We start from the raw sequence: 20,721 nt of genomic DNA, 5'->3' as shown, positions 1-20,721 counted from the left end.
TGTGAGAATTTGAGATAAATTTGCACATAAGACGCATTGCCAGATATCCTAAATCATTTTTAAAATGTGCCCCAGTATCAGTTTTGCTGTTCATGCATCAGCCTTAATATGGATGGTTGCTGGAATTATATATCCCCATTATATTATTTAATAATTCCTAAATTATTGCATTGCTCTGGATTGTTGACACTTAGGTAAGCAAGTAAGGTGATAAATTTCACATAAAATTTAATGTTTAGTTTTTTAAATTTATTTTTATTGAAGTATAGTTGATTTACAATGTTGTGTTACTTTCTGCTGTACAGCAAAGTGACTCAGTTATGCACATATATACATTCTTTTTTAAACTCTTTTCTGTTACGGCTTATCCCAGGATATTGAATATAGTTCCCTGTGCTATACAGTAGGACCTTGTTGCTTAGTCATTCTATATGTAATCGTTTGCATCTACTAACCCCAAACTCCCAATCCATCCCTCCCCCATCCCTGCTCCCCCTTGGTAACCACAAGTCTGTTCTCTATGTCTGTCTGTTTCTGTTTCATAGATAGGTTCATTTGTGCCATATTTTAGATTCCACATATAAGTGATATCATATGGTATTTGTCTTTCTCTTTCTGACTTACTTCACTTAGTATGATAATCTCTAGTTGCATCCATGTTGCTGCAAATGGCATTATTTCATTCTTTCTTATGGCTGAATAGTACTCCATTGTATATATGTACCACATTTTCTTTATCCATTCATCTGTCGATGGATATTTAGGTTGTTTAAATGTTTAGATTTTAACATAAATTCTGTTTTTCTATTGTGGATCAAAATGATGTTTCTAACAATATTTAATATTATATCTTATATATGAACCAAGGACATTGGTATTATTCTATCCTGACTCTTTATTTCTTTTCATTTAGAAAAGGTGGTATTATTCTATCCTGACTCTTTATTTCTTTTCATTTAGAAAGGGTTTGAAAATCTGTTTCTGGACACCCGAAGTCTAATATGTTGCCAAAGCACATCTGTAAGATATGAACAAGTGAGAAACATTCAGTTCACAGGGTAGATTTGAACAATTGCCACAACAGAAGAGTGTTTTTTAAATCTACTTTGAAGAGGATTGGAATTATTTTTCTTCTTAAGGTGTATTGACATTCTGGGACAATTTTGTTTCCACCAATAAGGGAACCATAAGCAATCATTCAAAGAGGAGGTTTCTATGATGTCACAATAGCACCACTCAGCAATAGAGTGTTCAGAGATTGGAACCTGTAAGAGTACTTCCTGACTAATACATGCACAATAAAATGCATATTGAATTAAATGGGCAGCCATGAAGGAGAGAAAAACAAGTTTATTTACACTTTTACAGTGTGTGTCTAACTCTAACTTCTCATTCCAATCTGACAGCTTTGTGGTCCTGGCAGCCATATTGTTTTATAAATATATCACTATTAGGATCTCTAGCCATCAGTAATGCCTCCCACACTGAGACTCTCCAGATGTTGCTTCTTTGGTCAGCATATTAGTTTGCTAGGGCAGCCATGACAAAATACCATGGACTGAGTGGCTTAAACAACAGAAATTTATTTTCTCACAGTTCTGGAGGCTGGAAGTCAAAGATCAAGGTACCAGCAGGGTTGGTTTCTCCTGCTGCCTCTTTCCTGGGCTTGCAGATGCTGCCTCTGCATATTTGGTTGACCCTCTGTATAGACACTCCCCCGGTGTCTCTTTCTCTTTTTATAAGGACCAATCATATTGGATTAGGGCCCCACTCTAACAGCCTCGTTTTAACTTAATCCCTCCTTAAAGATCTTATCTCCAAATATGGTTATATTCTGAGGTACTATGAACTTTAAGGGAACAAAATTCAGCTCATAGCAGTTATATTTAGCCTACTTTACTTATAATCCTATACTTCATGCCTATGTGACGTCAAATTTCCTGTTTTCCTGCCCCATCCCATAACCTCTTAGATTGTCAAGGGATGCATTAACACATTAAAAGATAGTATCTCCACATTTTCTGCCAATATTGACGCTTCCAATTAGAATAGTTTTGAAAAACTGAAAACAGATTCTAGTTGAATGTGAACTATATCTTTGCAAGGTCTACTTTGAAAGCAAGGTCTATGTGGAGAAAAAGCTATACTTCATCAACTGAGAGACAGTACAATAAAGTGGAGATTTCTTGCATGAATCACTTGTTCTTCTTACCTTGAACATGCTCAAAGGCATACTCTGACACTGAAAATGGTTTAGAATCCCAGACCCTTTCTCATTTCTTACCTCTCTTCCCCTGCTATAGTGGTAGGCAAACATTTCCCTGAAATTATCCTATGACATATATGGGCAGAAAAAAACACATCAGAAAGTGACTAATGTCACTTTTCGAAACCTCTATCTCCCTTATTCAGGGCACATGATTACTACGTATGTCCAAATCCCAAAGAGCCACTGAAAGACTGATAGCTCGTTTATCTTGGCCAACTTCCTAAAGCCTTCTGCATATTCCTTGCCTATTTGCTATCAGGAACATTCCTTGCACTTCTATTGCTCTGCTCTGAATCACGGAAAGAACTACCCATGCATATCCCATGCTCTCAGCTCAGCTGGCTTCAGAATGGATTGGCCAATGAAAGGGATAGGTGGGGTATTAGAATGTGAGAGAAAGGGAGAAGCCAGGCCATTCTGCTTTCTCCTTCTCCCTTTCCCCTTGGGGGCATCTCTTTGAGCTATGTCTCTTCGGTGGTTCCACTTTTCACCAGATTGACCTACCCTGGTTCAAGGTTCTCCTGGTGAAGCAAGTCCCTGAGCTCTGGAAACCTTGCCTCCTCCCATCATCTCTCCAAATTAAGAGTCATAATAATTTCTTGCTGTTGCTAAACTCTGATTTAACTCACTGTCCCTCTTTGGTGTACTCCTCCCTTACCTGTGTAACCAATCCTTTGAATTATCCCTTGATTTAAATATTCAGAGAGTACTGTGTTTTTCTGACATGACCTTTACTGTCATATGTTCTCTGGGTCTCAGTAATCTATAAAATGAGAATAATAATATAGGGTTATTTTGATGATTACATGATTAAGTACATGTAAAGTATTTAGAACACCATGAGGCACAAAGTAAATACATAATAAATGTGAGCAGCTTCTCGCTATGATTATTATTAGGGATTCCACATGATCTATAAATTGAGAAGTTAAAACCATTAGATGAACACCAAGAAGAATTATTCAGCTGGGTTTGAATATTCTGAGTCTAGGAAAACAATACAAGTAGCAGAGTTAAGTGAGATCAGTTTACAAAATCTGACAGTCTAAGAAGGGACTGTTCTACTGACATTTCTATAATAGTTTCATATATCATATAATGTACAAAAGAATTAGTTTAGTTATTCCTGGGCAACTACTTTACCACTAATTTCAGACCCTTGATCATTTGTGTTCTCTCTTGGATAGTAAAAAGGACACAAAGTTCAGATATAAATGTCTTTAATTTTTAAAAATACATACTAGAGATATGGCAAGTCAGAAATTTATTTTGGGACAAACAAAGCTATTAGCAAGTAGAAACAGAACAAAAGGAAAAAAACCTTAAAGATTAGGCAGAAGTGCTACTCATTTTTGGATTCTGCACAATGTTTATGCTAAATAGGTGCTCAATAAGTGTAATTAAAATGAATTTATAAACAAAAATAAAACCAAATTTAGGGCTTCCCTCATGGCGTAGTGGTTAAGAATCCACCTGCCAGTGCAGGGGACATGGGTTTGAGCCCTGGTCCGGGAAGATCCCACATGCTGTGGAGCAACTAAGCCCGTGCACCACAACTACTGAGCCTGCACTCTAGAGCCCATGAGCCACAACTACTGAGCCTGTGTGCAACAACTACCGAAGCCCATGCGCCTAGAGTGGTGCTCCGCAACAAGAGAAGCCACTGCAATGTGAAGCCCATGCACCGCAACGAAGAGTAGCTCCCGCTCACTGCAACTAGAGAAAACCCGTGTGCAATGACGAAGACCCAAAGCAGCCAAAAATAAAATAAATAAATTTTAAAAATAAGTAAATGGATAAAACCAAATTTTAAAAATCCCCTTTCCTACTTTCTAGGCTTTCAGAAACTGTTTTTAGTATATTTAGAATACCTACTACCATCTTATAAAATGAGATGTATATAGAATAATCTACTATTTTCTCAGTCTAGCAGTTTGGTCTGTTTTGCATTAACAACAATGCATGGAATTTTTTTATGTGAAGGTTAGTTAAATGGTTCTGTTCAAATCTACCATAGCTTTAGTTTGGGCTATCATAAACACCTGCAATTGTGTGGCAATATTAACTGAGAATTAATCTTGTATAAGTGAAAATAGGATAGCATATTTTAAAATTAGATCCTATTGGTTTCAATTTCAGAACCTTCTATCTAAGACTGTCCTTACTGTCAGATGAGTTAAGTTGACTATTCTAGGCCTTCTATTTTGCGCAGGGTACGAGAAACAGCCTATGATACATTAGAGCCAGCTACTGTTTTCCATACACTTACTGTGGGCCAGGACCTATGCTAAGCACTTCACAATCCGAGCAATTTAATCTTTACCACAACCTCATGAAGTTGGAATTATTACACTCTTTTCACAGAGGAAGAAGTTGTGTCTTATCATTTAAGTAAATTATCCAAGGACACACAACCAAAACATATTAAACTGGATTGAATTCAGGTAGAAGGTCTGTCTGACTTCAAAGCTTTGGCATTTAAACCCTCTACACTGTAGACCAGCCATTTTTCAGGTGTGATTAATGGATCCTGGAGGTCCTCAAAACCCTTTCAGGGGGTCTGCAAGATGCTCCTTTTTCCAACTATATATCTGTGTGAGACCAGATTTTCCTCTTATTCTTCAACACAAGCAATATGTGGTAACAGATAGAATGTAGAAGCAAATTAGAGATTTCTGTTGTCTTCTGTTAAACCAGATATCAGAGATTTCCAAAAATGTAAAACAATATCATCCTTCTCGCTCATCTTTTATGTTTTGGAAAAGGTGGTCACTTTTCATAAAAGTAATGTTTATATCAAAATGTAATGCATTTCTTGTTTTTAAATGAAATAATGAATAAGTATTTTTGAAATTTCTCAGCTGTAATTTCCAATATGAAGGGTATACAGCCTACAGACTTAAAATCTCATTGGGGTCCTCACTAATTTTTCAGTGTGTAAAGCAGTCCTAGAAAAAATGCAGTCCATTTAAAAAATGTTGAAACCCACTACTGTAGACTTCCATTGTCATCAGGCATTTTGCAAGAACTAGAAATAAAACTGATCTGACAATTCTTTATGTCTCTCAGGTATCATGTATCACTATGGTGATCCTTTGAGAAACTGAAGTAGAAATAAATTGAACCAAAATTTCTTGCTTACTTAAGTACCATTCAAAAGTCAGTTTAGCTCTAGATTTAGAAATTATCATGTAGAAAAGTAGATCCCTAGAAATATGTGAATGAAAAAATAAAGCAGAGTAGGTGACTTTACTTTCTCTGTTGTTGAAACGATCAAAGAAGACTTACTTCAAAGTACTCTGAAAATGGTAGAGGACAATTCAAAGGTATGATACTGTTATAAGTTATTATAATATTGTGGTAGTATGAAATTATGGAAATTAGGAATTGGTTTTGAGAGCTAGCTATAGTGCTATTTAATAAATATAGTTTTATTGCACTAGCTAATATAATTTGTAGCTATATTATACATGTTATAAATAACAGAACATAATAAGTATTATAACTTTATATTTAAGTGCTTTATCATATATTAATCACTTGAATATATGGTGTCTCATTTGACCCTCACTAACTATGCTATGAGACAAGGCAGGACATACTCTATATCCATTCTACAAATATGGAAGCCTAGTCTCAGGGCGGTTGAGTGACTTGCCAACAGTACACAGCAAGTGTATGGTCATGTCAAACCTTGTACCTAGCATAATACCTCAGCAAATATTTATTAAATAAAAAAATAAAGAAATCAGATCTGACTCTTAGTCCAGTGTATTAGCTCTGATGTATGCTGATTTAAGAAGATAATATATTTTGCAACACTGCCTCATTTGCCAACATTATTTAAAATGAATTCAAAAAGGTACATTGTGGTATTGACTTACCACTCACTTATGCAGATCTTTGTCAGGAGAGCAATAACAGATGAAGAAGATATGCTTTCTTATATTAAGGGCTTATACTCAATCCTCAATTTTATTTTTTTCTATCTTCAAAGAGTAAGTGATGTAATGCTAACTCTTTTTCACATGGCATGTTAGGATCAACTTCCAAAAAAACAGAAACACACACACACACACACACACACACACACACACACATGAGTTTCACTGGAATTCCAAAAATATGATAATTTTGCCAAATAAATTGAAGTTTATTATATCTTGTTTATGACCAGTCCACTTAAGACAAACCAATGATCCCACCCTATTGACTCTTGAATTTCAGTACCATGGACAAAGACGGAAGGAAAACAAATAACCTCAACCCCCAAAAGCCTACAGTCTGCTGGGGAGTCAGCTACAGAAACAATGTCATAGTGTACCAGGTAATGAGGAAACCAGGAATAAGGAGCACCTAACTCTTCCTAAAGAAGATGGTATTTACTCTGACACAGTTCACAATCTGGTAGGAGAATCAAGAATATAAACAACAAAATAAGAGATGTTAATAAGCAAATTTATTTACAAATTACTGGAAGTCAAAGGAAGGAAAAATGGACTTAGTCTAAGAAAATAAAGCAAGGTTTCACAGAGAGCATGGCATTTGATATAGGCCTTGGTGGAGAAAGAGTGAAGTAGAAGTAATTGACAGCACAGGTCTTGTGTCCCAGCCTACTGAATAAAGGTACTAAAAACTTGAACTTTACTTTTGGTTCACAGAAACTTGAAGTAAATGATCATGAACCTATTGTATTTGTTTTGAACCAATTACCTGGAGGAGATGGGCAGGAAACCCTGTAGCCAGAATCTCTATAACAGTTAGCTGGTGAGTAGGAGACGCTGAGTGAAAAAAAACACTCTTCAGTATGGCAATCACATTTTTTGAACGTTGCAGAATCCTCATTCACTTAAATGGAATTATCCACAGCTGTGCATATGAATGGCAATTTCTGGGAAGACAAGAATTCTCCAGAACCATTTGGGGTTATCTCCTTCTTTATGTAACTATTGCCAAAAGTGGTTGTACACTTGGCCATTAAATAATCTTACTCTAATATTCCAGATTTCTCTGTCCTTGTTTCAAGTCTTTCTGAAAACTCTTATCTGTTTTCTTTCAACAATTCCATCCAACTAAGCCTATTTTAAGGTAAACACCAACACTTTGTACTGGATGTATCAGGGGTTGTGTTTTTGGGTGGAGGCAGCCCACTATCTAAACCCCATGTCTGGACAAATGGCCATTGTGTCTTGGTGAGAGGTAGGGTTCCACCTACTGCCACAGAAACCAGAATGCCAGATACTTGCTCTCCCAGAGCCATAGAATGCTCTGCCAATCAGATGCTTCGCCAGTCCACTGAATCTTTAGCTAGTGAGGCAAAAAAAGAGACAATTGAGAATTATTTCTGGTGGTGGGAGTGGGGGTCAAGTGGGAGGATGGTGGTGATGAGGGCTTCGTGAGTGATGTCCAGCATCAAGTCAAGAGTGTAGCAACACTCTGCACTGACAGCATGAAGGTCATCACTTTAGCTTGGCTTCTAACTTTCCATCTTCTCCTGGTTCTGACCTATTTTTCCAATCCAAATTCTCTATCCTTCTTTTTATCCTGTCAACTGCCAGGTAGGTTTCCAACACTATTTTCTTAAAGGCAGAATTGATTTCTGTCACCATGAACCCTGACTGACACAGTTTTTCCTAAGTAACAGAATGTATAGAGTAATTGTATCTTGTAGTATTTCTAATTGGACAACTTTTATGGGAAATCCATTTTAAGAATGTCCTAATAATTGTTAAGTGACAGCTGATGATATGCCAATGGAAAAATGTCTTTATGATTGAATATGAAGAAAGATATCAATACATTAATTTGAATAGCTCACATGGACACCCAAACCCAAGGGGATAAACTTTCACTATACTTGGCAATGGTAATGCTTGCTAATTATAACCAGAAATGGCTGGTTATTGGATATAACCATTTCTCCAGTTGAGAACAGTCAGAGGAAGGAATAAAACGAGGAGATGGGAAGGGCAGTTTCTTAGCAGAAAGATTGAACTGAAAAAGAACCAGAGTACAACAAAAAGGAATTCATCCATTAATTTATTCATTCAAAGAACATTCAAGGAATGTTTAAGCACTAAGTGAAGAGAGACACAAAGAGAATCAAAGAGGAGTCCAGCTCTCACGAAGTGTAGGAGAATATAGACATGTAAAAACGTATTATAATGGTAAAAGGCTACCAGAGTTACCTGTAATATTCCATAGGCTTGCATATTAGTTTTCTATGCTGCATAATAAATTACCACAAACTCAGAGGCTTAAAATAACTCACTTTTATTATCTCATATTTTCCACGGACAAAGACAGAAGGAAAACAAATAACCTCAACCCCCAAAAGGATGGGGCAGGGGAAATGAGAAGGTATTAGTCAAATGGTACAAAGTTTTGGTTATGCAAGAAAAATACATCTTAGAAACTACTGTACAACAGAGTGCCTATAGTTAATAATATTGTACACATTAAAAATTGCTAAGAGGGTAAATCTCTTGTTAAATAATTATTATTGGATAATAATAATAGTAAATAGATAAGAGGAAAAAAAGAAAAGAATTTTGGTTTCCTCTTAAAACTTTCATTTTGTTCAAAAGCATATACTAAAAAGTTTAAGAAGAGTCATTTTAATCTTCCAACTAGCTTTATTGCTTATTCAACTTGGCCCAAAATTAATCTGGAAATTACTTTACATTGAATAGACTGAAAGTGATTACACATACATACATACACACTCACACACATACACAATCACACATCAAAAAGCCTCATATCTGAGAATTACCAACTTAAGGTAATTGGGAACAGTAAAGTAGTTTCCATTCTACTGTGGTTAGAATTTACCCAGCACAAGTACTTGCTGTTTAAATATTTATTAACATGTTTAAATATTAAATAGAAAACCTCTCAGATACTAGACGTGCACTAAAACAAATTGGAATTGGCTTCTGAGTTTCAACATTGATATTCTCTTTGGGAACAACTGACAAAAAGAAAACTTAATGACAAAAAATTGTACTCAGGGATGTCCTCAAAGCCAAAAATTATATTTATATTCTGTTTATTAATAACTAAAAATCTAGGGAAATTTATATATTCTTATTCCTCAATTCAGCTAAATGAAAACCTAAGATACTTGCTTATTCTTGGACTAAGCTGTTGAGGAATGCAAGTAATATGTACACAGTTGGGAATTATTGTCTTCTCTTTTTTGGAGATAAAAAGATTCTTCAGATTTTGGTGGGGTTTTTTTTTTTTGGTATTTGTTTTTTTCTGAACATAAAGTTGGCATTTGAAAAGAGTATATTCTGCCTATATAACAGGATTTATTGAATTTAGAAGGTTAAGTAGTTGCCTTTCATATTTTGGATAAAATATCATACTAATAGTTGCTCATTTTTCACACCTTAATGTGTTTTTTTTACTAATTCTATCCTTAAGGTGATAAACAGCTTTTTTCTTTCCTTTATATCTAGATGAATATCCAGGCAGTGTCCATATTTAATCATAAATGTGAGTCATAGAATAAATACGAATAAATTACAGGGCTAGAAATAGATTTTTTCTATTACAGTGCAATTAGAAAAGAACTCTTAACAATCTCAGTTTTAATTCAAGTCTATGCTAATTCCAAGGTATAAGTGGTCTGGTCTGCATTAATTTCTTGCCCTAACTCTGACTTCTCATTTTTAAAACATAGTGATAGTTTTTCACAATATTCTTGTGCTGTCAGGCAGCCCATCTTATTGACACACATTCAAACACAAATGTATGCCTTACTTTTTAGAATGAAAATTAATTTGTAAATCTTTCTTATTGCTTTTCAATTTTTCCAGGTATCTAATAACAATTCTAGAAGACAATCACTACCTGCTAAGTATCATGTCATATATGTATATATATATATATATATATACACACATATATACTTATATATATATACATATACACATATATATACACACACATATATGCAAATATATATATTGCAAACTTTCTGAAAATGTTTATTTTTATAAGTTTATTTTCTTAATAAGCAGACACAGCCGTTGGGGATACATGAAATTATGGAATTATTCTTAGGAAAAAATCTGTCAACAGAATTTGACAAAATTTTAGAAATTTTTTAAAAATTAAGATTCATTCACAGTTGGGTTTTTTGGGTTTTTTGTTGTTGTTGTTGAGACTTTAGAGAGCTCTTTCAGACTTTATGAAGTAGTTGAAAATTACACCTTTATCTTGTAATGCACTATTGATACTGGTTCTGACTAAACTATTAATGTTGTATATTTACCTGAAACACTTTGAAAACAAATACAAGAGTGGAAAAAAAGATCCATGGCATATTACCTCTTCTCAAGAAGAATTATGCCTTAATGCAGACTGTACACCTATGCAACTTTTCTTGCATCAAAGTCTGTTGTTGTTTATGATTGGAAATAACCATTCAAATGAATTCCCATTCAAAGATTCAAAGGATATTTACATTAGTCAGACACTGGCTGATGTTCAAGGACAAATAAGAAAAAGAGTCCTTGCTGTCAAAAAGCTTATTGTCTATAAAAGCAAAAACACATGTTAATACAAGTGATATAGGTACAGTGATATGAGTATGTTCAGGGTAACAAGAACAGATGTGATCACTTCTAATGGGGAAGATCAGTGCAATGGACTGAATGTTTGTGTCCCCCAGTGAAATCCATATGTGGAAATCCTAATCCCTTACGTAGTGATTTTAGGAGGTTGGCCTTTGGAAAGTAACTAGGTCTTGAGGGCAGAGCCCTCAAGAATTAACTAACCCTCACGAATGGATCAGTGTCCTTATAAAAGGGACCCCAGAGAGCTCTCTCGCCCTCTTTCCCCCATACGAGGACACAGTGAGAAGTCAGCAGCCTGTACCCTGGAGGAGTGCCCTCACCAGAACACAACCATGCTGCCACCCTGATCTTGGACTTCCAGCCTCCGGGACTGTGAGCAAAGAAACCACTAGGTGATTTATGCCACCCAGTCTATGGTGCTTTGTTACAGCAGCCAGGACATCTTCATTGCCACAGTAACACAAATTGTGTCTCAAAATGGATATAAGTGCTCCCCAGGTAAATGGATAGAGCCGCACAAGCGAAGGCACAGAAGCCTGAAGCATCGTGTGCTTTCTGGGAACCCCAAGAGTTTTGGTTGGCAGCATCAGGGCTTGGTGGGGTAAGAAGAGAACAGCAGGAGTTAAGGCTGGGAAGGCTGGCAGAGGCCAGATAATGTAGAGTCCTGCACCACGCAAATAAATTTGCACTTGTAAGACTTTATGTTGTCTGTCACTTGTTTTTGATATTTTAAAAACTGCTTCTTGAATTGGAGCTCCTTTTCCTAAGAAATATCATGTGGAAATCCAATGTATAAACATATATATAAGTCGGGCCTCTCTGATTAGGTGTGTGTGAGGTACCCAGGGTCACTGAAGTACACAAAGACCTGTTTAAAATGCTTTTCACATAAATACGTCCATCCAACAAGCAAGCACCTTGTCTTGTGTATGTTGAGAATGGCATGTCCACTCAGACCTTTGCCAATAGGGTAAAGGATTTTAGTCTTAGTTCTATATATATATATATATATATATAAAATAACCATGAAGAAGTACTACAACAGAGGAGAATATAGCAGTATGGAGAAACTATTGTTATCTTCTTAACAATAGATATCCCTACCCCCCAGCTAGGAAGAAACCTGCTTTTGTTTGGCAGGATCCTGAGAATAAGGACCCTGAATGGATGCTGTAGATAGTAAAACCAGCTAGAAAATGAATTACTCTTTTTTGAACTCTCCACTCTATGTTTTGCTTAAGTCATTTAACTTAGAATTAGAGTTCATGCTTGTAACGATCAGCAGTTAGCTAGATACTGTGTGAAAAAAGAAAGGAGGAAAGAAAGAAAAGGCGAAAAAAGCTAGATTGGGAAGAAAGCACTTAGGAAAGAAAGAGATGAAGAATCCTCATGTCTAATGAGGATTTTGCTTAAGTTTCTGCCACATGGTGTGTGATGTGGCACATTCTCCATCTCTCCGAACCATCTCTGTAAACCATCCATTTATCATTACTGTTTGGCTGGGTTTTGAGCACTCTGTGAGACACGCAGCAAAGTGCTGGTGACAATCTCCAGGTGACTTAGGAGCCAAGGCTGGGGCTGGCCTGAAAAGCCCCTATGAGTGAGTTTCATAAACATAAATGGTTTACAGTATATCCTGAAACCCACCTGCTCCTTCCGTATTAACTTAGAAGATACGTGTCACCTAAATTCGCTGTTAAGATTGTGATGTGTGATTATGATGTCAATTAGGGTTGGAATGGCATCTGATCTCCAACTTTCCCTGCTACTTGGTCTCTAAGCCACAGCAGCTTTCACCCCTTCCTCCTGCCTGCTTAGCCAGTGGTACTAACTTAATATCAAGTGTTTGGACAGCCAGGGTTCATTCTGAACATCAGTCCCTTACTTCCTCTTCAGGAGCTGTAAAATTCACCTACACCAAGAACTGGTTAGAATAATAACTATTAGCATAACTGGTTTATACTTCCCTTGACCAGAAAAGTTCTAGCTTCTTAATTTCCTGTCTTCACTATGCTGAGATTATCAGATGCCAGTTTCAAGACAAATGATGAAACAGCCATAAAAGGAGGAGTGTTCAGGAAGGCTCAGCTCACTACTGGGAGCTCACGTTCATATATTACAAATGAGGTTCCTCTTGCTATCATCCCTTCAGTGAAATGTAAAGAAGAAAGATTCTGGGTTTGTATTTTGCTTCTGACAGGCCCATAAAAAAGAAGAGCCAGCCCATGTGTCTAAAGAAGAAAGAGGAAGTGAATTACTGACATATGGGGGCAATATAATAGTTAAGAACCCAGTGCTTTTCAAAAATGAATGGACATACACATCACCTGGGAATCCTGTAGAAAGTCATATTCTGATTGAGTAAGTTTGGGATGGAGGCAGAAGGTCTGAATTTTTAATAATATGACCAGTGATACAATTCTGCTGGTCATGTATCCTACTTTGAGTAGCAAAATTCTAGAGTCAAATTACCTGGATTAAAGTCCTGGTTCTTGACTCCACCAAGCTGAGTGACGTTGGGTAATTTAACATCTATATGACTCATTTCCTTATCTGTAAGGTGGGAATAAAAATATTACCTACATCCATGAGTTGTTGTGAAAGTTAAAAGAGTTCATGTATAACAGCACTGAGAAGAATATCTGGCACATGGTAGGTGCTCAACAAATACTAGGGAAATGATTTACTTAACAGAAGGATAGAAGCTGAGGAAAGGACCTGTGGCTTTTGAACCCAACTCTTTTTTTTTTTGGCTATGCTGCACAGCTTGTGGGATTTTTAGTTCCCCAACCAGGGATGCAACTCAGGCCCTTGGCAGTGACAGCATGGAGTCCTAACCACTGGACCAGCGGGGAATTCCCCCAACTCTTCTTTTTTTTGGAAAAAATAATGATAGTGAAAATATCACATTTAAAAAAAGTTTTATTGAAGTATAATTGATTTACAATATTATATTAGTTTTAGGTATACAGCATAATGATTCAGTATTTTTACAGATTATACTCCATTAAAAGTTATTACAAGATAGTGGCTATAATTCCCTGTGCTGTATAATATGTCCTTGTTGCTTATCTATTTTATACATAGTTTGTACTTCTTAATCCCATACCCCAAATTTGCCCCTATCCCCTTTGATAACCTCCAGCTTTTTATCTATATCTGAGTCTGTTTCTGTTTTGCATATACATTCATTTCTATTATTTTTTATATTCCATATATAAGTAATATTTCACTGTGTGTGTATATATATGTATCACACCTCTTTATCCATTGATGGGTATTTGGGTTGCTTCCATATCTTGGCTATTGTAAATAGTGCTGCTATGAACATTGGGTTCATGTATCTTTTCACATTAGTGTTTTCATTTTTTCTGGAGGTATACCCAGGGGTGGAATTGCTGGATCATATAGCGGTTCTATTTTCAGTTTTTTGAGAAAGCTTCATATTGTTTTTTATAGTGGCTGCACCAATTTACATTCCCAGCAACAGTGTACGTGTCCCCTTTTCTCCACATTCTCTCCAGCATTTGTTATTTGTGTTCTTTTTGATGATACCCATTCTGACAGGTGTGAGGTGATATCTCGTTGTTGTTTTGATTTACATTTCTGTTTTAATTAGTGATGTTGAGCATCCTTTCATGTGCCTGTTAGCCACCTGTATGTCGTCGTCTTTGGAAAAATATCTATTCAGGTCTTCTCCCATTTTTTGATTGGGTTGTTTATTTTTTTGATATTGAGTTGTAAGAGCTGTTTATATATTTTGGATATTAACCCCTTATCTGTCATATCATTTGCAAATATATTCTTCCATTCCATAGGTTGTCTTTTCATTTTGTCAATGGATTCCTTTGCTGTGCAAAAGCTTTTAAGACTAATTGGGTCCCATTTGTTTATTTTTGCATTTATTTCTTTTGCCTTAGGACACAGATCTAAAACTCTTTTATGTCTTGCCCAAAAGAGTCATCTGCCTTTTCAGCCTCTAACTTTGTACCATTGGTTGCCTTTGGGTCAACTCTGTAGAATCCTAATTAGGGCTCAGAAGAGCAAAATGGGAAGCCTCTGCAGAAGGTAATGGGTTCTTTTTTTTTTTTACTACGTAAGGGCAGGAAATGATCATATTTATATTTAAGAAAATCGCTCTGAGAGCAGGGCTTCCCTGGTGGCGCAGTGGTTGAGAGTCCGCCTGCCGATGCAGGGCACACGGGTTCGTGTCCCGGTCTGGGAAGATCCCACATGCCGCGGAGCGGCTGGGCCCATGAGCCATGGCCGCTGAGCCTGCGTGTCCGGAGCCTGTGCTCCGCAACGGGAGAGGCCACAACAGTGAGAGGCCCACGTACAGAAAAAAAAAAAAAAAAAAGAAAGAAAATCACTCTGAGAGCAGATGGGAGACAGATAGCAGGAGTTGGACAAAACTGAGGCTGGGGAGATAAGGTTACAGACTGTCATAATTGACCAGGGAAGAGACAAAATGAACCTGAGATTCGGGTAGTGGAGAGAGTTGGGGAGGGGTCAATACAAGCACAATTAAGGAAGTTGACTTGACATAGCATGAATTAGCGGGCACAGCTGATGTTTAGGGAAAAGCGTGGGAAAGTTTTCTAGCTTGGGTAAGAAGATAGATCTTGGGAGTGATTTGCAAAGATAGAGAGTAAAGGGAGAGGGAATATGTCATTAAAAAGATGAATAAAACAGAAGGAGAATAAGATGGTAATAGGACTAATTTTGGACACACTGAAAGTGACTGTGGAGCTAGATAACCACAAGCAATTAGATATCCAGGTCTAGAACTGAGGAAACATACATGTTGACCAGACAGATTTGGAAGTCATCAGCATTTGTGTGTTAAGGCCCTGGAAGGAAATGAGTCTACCCAGGGACGTGTGAGCTGTAACACAAAATGGAAGCCATGAGGGAGACTGAGAAAGAACAATGGGAGAGGGAGAAACAAAGTCGAAAGAGAGTTATGGCAGAAAGCCATGAGGCGAGTGCTTCATCAAGGAGGGAATGGTCAATAGAGCCAAATTCCACAAAACAGCATCTACACTGCCAGGAACCAGTTCCCCCTCCATGATTCATTGAACCTGTCAACACCACATCATGATTCTAATCTCTCAGGTCAAAGCCCAGTACCTTTGTCTGACTCATTGTTTCCTCATTCTCTATATTTAAGGTGCTAAATTTCCTTCCCATTCCTTGATATCCATTCCTTTGTCTGTAAACTCAATGCCATATTTATTCCCTTCAATTCTTTACAATAAATTTTTAACTTGAAAAATTGGTTTTGTTTGGGAGAATAAGTCCCTATGTATCTAAGTATTAAGAAATGTATGAGAATAATAAACACCAAATTTAGGATGAGGATTACCTCTGCAGAGGGTGGGACAGTTATGATTAGGGAAGGGAGAGATATCAACTGCATTAATAAAGTTTAATACTTAAGCTGGGTAACAGGATCATGGATTTAAGTGTCCTGATAGTTAAATAATGCAAAAAATAAAAACTATTTAAGAAATGCTTTATAATGACATCACCCTGAAATTCAAGTTTTTAAGGTCTTCTCAGTGTGGGACCCTGTTCTCTGTCTTACCTTACTTCCCACAGTTCCTTGCAGTATTCTCTTCTGGGTCTGGCTCCTCTCTATATCATTCAAAAAGGTCATTGTCAAGTGCATTTATTTGTTTTCTTTCATTATTAGTGTCCCCCTGCCAGGAATGCAACTCCACTCAGTCAGGTATTCCTCTCCAAAATCTTTACAGCCCTTTAAGCTCAGAAACATTTGTTGCCCTCTCTCCGTTGAACATGAACTCCCCACCCTCTGAAATCTCACGAGTGCATGCATGTGTGTGTGTGTATGTGTGTGTAACATCCTTATCTATCACTTTCAATCTATTTGCATGATATTTTTTATCAATATAGTTCAGTAATTCTAATCCTGGTGGCACATTAAAATTATCTGAGACATTCTTAAGAAATATTATATGTCTGGACTTTGACTTAAACAAGGCTGAATGACAGAATTTTAAAAATCTTCCAAGTTGATTCTAATACTACAGTTCTAGCTTGATCATGCCTTGAAGGCAGGGGCCACCTCTTCTTAGCCACCTCTACACTAGCACAGAATTTCACATATGAGTACATGAAATATGTGAATACGCGCTTAAACACCAATTTCATTCAATGAAACCCGGAAAAGCTAATAATCTTAAGAAACTACTGCACTATTCTTCTGACATCACAATATATAAAAAAGTCCACTTAGCAGTAACTTGACTTTCAGTAGTTCACTGTCATGAATATTTGGAAGCAAGTTACCTAAATGTGCAAACATGAACAGCTGGACTGAAGTTGAACACTGACTGAGTGATGTTGAATACTGGAATCCAAGGAGGCAAGGCCATAGATAAAAGCTTTTAGTTTCAATGTTTGACAACTGATCCTTGATGCCAGATAGGATCAAAGTAGCAGTAGACAAGTATAAAAATAAAGCATGAAAAATGTAGGGCATTTAGTAAAGAATGACAGTACAAAGATGTTAAAAAGAATCGTTCATGATAATATGCAATAGTGGGATAAATCCTGTTCTAATTTTCCAGATTAAATCATAAATGTTTATAACTTGTGTGTTGCATTGTTCTTTATAGGCAAATGGTATTTAAATGCCTAAAGTTGTTACATCTGTGTTAGTTGTGTCAAAATGATATGCTTCTATTTGCAATAGTCTTGATGGCAAGAGTTAGATAATTATTTACATCATTGGCATACCATCAGAAAAGAGAATGTATTTTTAATCCAAATTTTCAGAAGGAAAATGAGAAGATATATTAGATAACTTTTAATGTCTCTTCCAACCTTTAGATTCCTTAACTAAACTATTTCTACTGATCTATCTTCAAGCTCACTGATTCTTTCCTCGGCCATGTCACATCTACTGATGAGCCCATAGAAAGCAGTCTTCATTTCTGTTACAGTGTTTTTTGACTTCTTACATTTCTTTTAGATTCTTTCTTAGATTTTTCATCTCTCTGCTTATACTAAGTCTCTGTTCTTGCATGTTGTCCTTTTTTTTTTTTCATAAGGGCCCTTACCATATTGATCATAGTTATTTTGTTTTATTAAAAAAATTTTCAGAAACTGTTTATTTTCCAACAACCTTATTTCCATTTTCTGTTTAAGGATCTGTAGATGAACAGCTTAAGAACACTCAGTGGTTGCTCCTATGTGTCCAATGGCCTGAGCAGTGGGAGTTGCAGACTATTCTTCAGCAGTAAACTGCTGAAAAGGCACAGAAGGAACCTTCATGCCTTCAGCCCAGCCTGAGACCTCGGGTTGAGTAACAGTAAACTCAGGAGCTGGAGCAGTGCATTCACTCTGAAATTTCTCCTTGGTCACAGCCTTTTCAGCAGCACCCTCCTCCTCCTTTTCAATCTCTTTAGGATTTCTGTAGAAGTAGAGATCAAGCATGACCTTCCACGAGTGTTCCTGGGAGACGGTGCCACGCACACGTAGAACTTCTGGGGCAGCATCCATCACATCAGACCTGCTGAGCGAGCTCCCTTGTATGGGTGGCAATGTCCACATAGCACAGAGGAGAGTCTGTGTCACACAGAGCAATAGTAGGCAGGAGATGCCCCTGTGAGAGGCTGGTTGTCAGCCCTGGGATCAGTAACCACCAAAAGTCTCGGCTCCAGTAAGGCTTCCTGGATCTAGTTCCAAGTTCTAGGAGTAAGGCAGCTAGCAATAGAGCAGAAAACTTCAGCTCAGCTCACTGGCCAATATTCCTGGATGATATGACACTGACATCAGCTGGGTTTTCAAAGGCAACAATGGCACCAGCTGCCGGCAGAAGCTTCTTTCAGATTTTCTTCAGATTTATGACGTAGATGCTATCACTTTACCTTTGGTGATGGACTATTCCATTTAGAAGTCAAGGTTGGTACCACCTAAGTGTGTTCCTGCTGCGAGGAATTTAAGGAACTCTTCCTCTTTATTTGCAGGACATTGAGGGCTCTGGACATTGTGAAAGTTTCCCTCTAACTTACAACAGAACCCAGAACAATGCTGTATGGACCCCTCTCTGGGTAGCACATAAAGGCTAATCACAGCCATTTTCAATTCTCTGTCTGATAATCCCCAAATCTGTGTCACAACTAAGTCTGGTTCTAATGCCTTGCTCTGTCACTTCAGTCTGTTTTTTCTTGGCTTTGGCAGGCCTTGTAATTTTTGGTTGAAAGGTGAATATGGGGCTTCCCTGGTGGCGCAGTGGTTGAGAGTCCGCCTGCCGATGCAGGGAACACGGGTCCGTGCCCCGGTCTGGGACGATTCCACATGCCGCGGAGCGGCTCGGCCCGTGAGCCACGGCCGCTGAGCCTGCGCATCCGGAGCCTGTGCTCCGCAACGGGAGAGGCCACAACAGTGAGAGGCCCGTGTATTGCAAAAAAAAAAAAAAAAAAAAAAAAGAAAGGTGAATATGATATGTACGAATAATTAGAATGAGGTAAATAGGGTTTTAGTATGAAGATTTATGTTAACTTTTGCTGTAGCAATAGGTTCTAGAAGATTCGAATTCCTCTAGTGTCCTTGCTTTGTTTTTCCTCTTGACATTGGGCTTTCCTGAGAATGCCTCCTCAGACAGAGTCTGCTTCTTGTAGGACTTAGAGGTGTAATCTACTGTTTTACTGGAGCCCTGTTGGTGTGGTAGTATGGTGTGGGCAAGGGGGAGCGTTCTATAATCTTTCAATTAAATTTCAGTGTTTTAATCAGCCTTGATCTTGGACTGTGACCTTCACAGGTGTTTCTCCATGGTACAGCTTCCCCTACCCACCGCCCTGCACTCCCTTCCCTGGCTGCAGCCTTCCCAATCTATTTCCTTGAACCTCCGATCCCTGTTGACTATGCTTTTGTTTTCTGTTTTTGTTTTCCCTCTTCAGGTGAAACAGGAAGCCTGGAGGGGGGTGGAACAGGAGGGGTTCCCTTCCACCAGCTGGGATAAGGCTCTGAAAAAGGCCTTTTGCCAGGAGAGTATCCTTCATTATGGTTCAACTGTTGGTTTATTTCACAATGATTACTCTTCCCTTCTCCCCGAACGCCACAGGGATCTTTCTTGGATCTTCATGGTGAGAACCTAGTGGAGGTACCAGACACAAAGCCCATGAAAATGTAGGGACCTTCTTAAGACTGCAGCCCGAGAAGTCTCTCGCTCTTATCTTAATCCACGTTCTGCTTCCAGCCAGGTATTCACCAAAATTACTGTTTGTGTTCCTACCAGTTTATGGCTCCAGCAGCTTCTGCTTCAGGTCAGCAAGTCTCACCTGTGTGTCTCTGCATGAACTTGTCTCTTCAGATTTCTGCCTGGTAATTTGCCCTGCAACCTCAGTTCTCTGACGTGTTCAAGGATAGTCATGGATTTTCAGTTGATCCAGCCTTTTCTTATTGTAAGGACAGCAGTAACAACTTCCAAATTTTTTGTCTGTCAGAGCTGAACCCAGAAGTCTAATCAAATTATTTCTAATTGTATGTTTCTAAACTTGTAGGCACAAATAATAGTTAAATGCAAGATTTAAAAATATTCTATCGGAACTAAATGTCTTGTCATTTAGTATATTGTAAAACTTAATTAAAAAAAACTGTCAGTGTTTAGTATTTGTTGACATTTAATATTTTAATTTTTGTCAGTTTTCACTGTTGACATAGTGAACATTGCTTTTAGTTATTTAATTTATGAAACTGTTGCTTCTCAATTAATAAACATAGTAATAGCAGTCACTGCCATTTCATGAAATCTTCCTCAGAGGTTACCTTATTTATACTCCCATTAATCAAGAGTAATGTTTGGTCTTATTTTATTCTGTCTATTTTGGGTATTAA

General features: G+C 37.5%; 1 pseudogene; it reads right to left on the bottom strand.

Annotated features, from left to right (window-relative positions):
- Window positions 1–18,048: 18,048 nt before the first annotated feature.
- LOC101270252 (40S ribosomal protein SA-like) lies at window positions 18,049–20,212 on the bottom strand (annotated as a pseudogene).
- Between the last annotated feature and the right edge of the window lie 509 nt (window positions 20,213–20,721).

Source organism: Orcinus orca, chromosome 5 (assembly GCF_937001465.1).
Source record: "Orcinus orca chromosome 5, mOrcOrc1.1, whole genome shotgun sequence".
Taxonomy (NCBI): Eukaryota; Metazoa; Chordata; class Mammalia; order Artiodactyla; family Delphinidae; genus Orcinus; species Orcinus orca.
The sequence above is the reverse complement of the archived record's forward strand: the minus strand, read 5'-3'. Positions and strand labels throughout refer to the sequence as shown.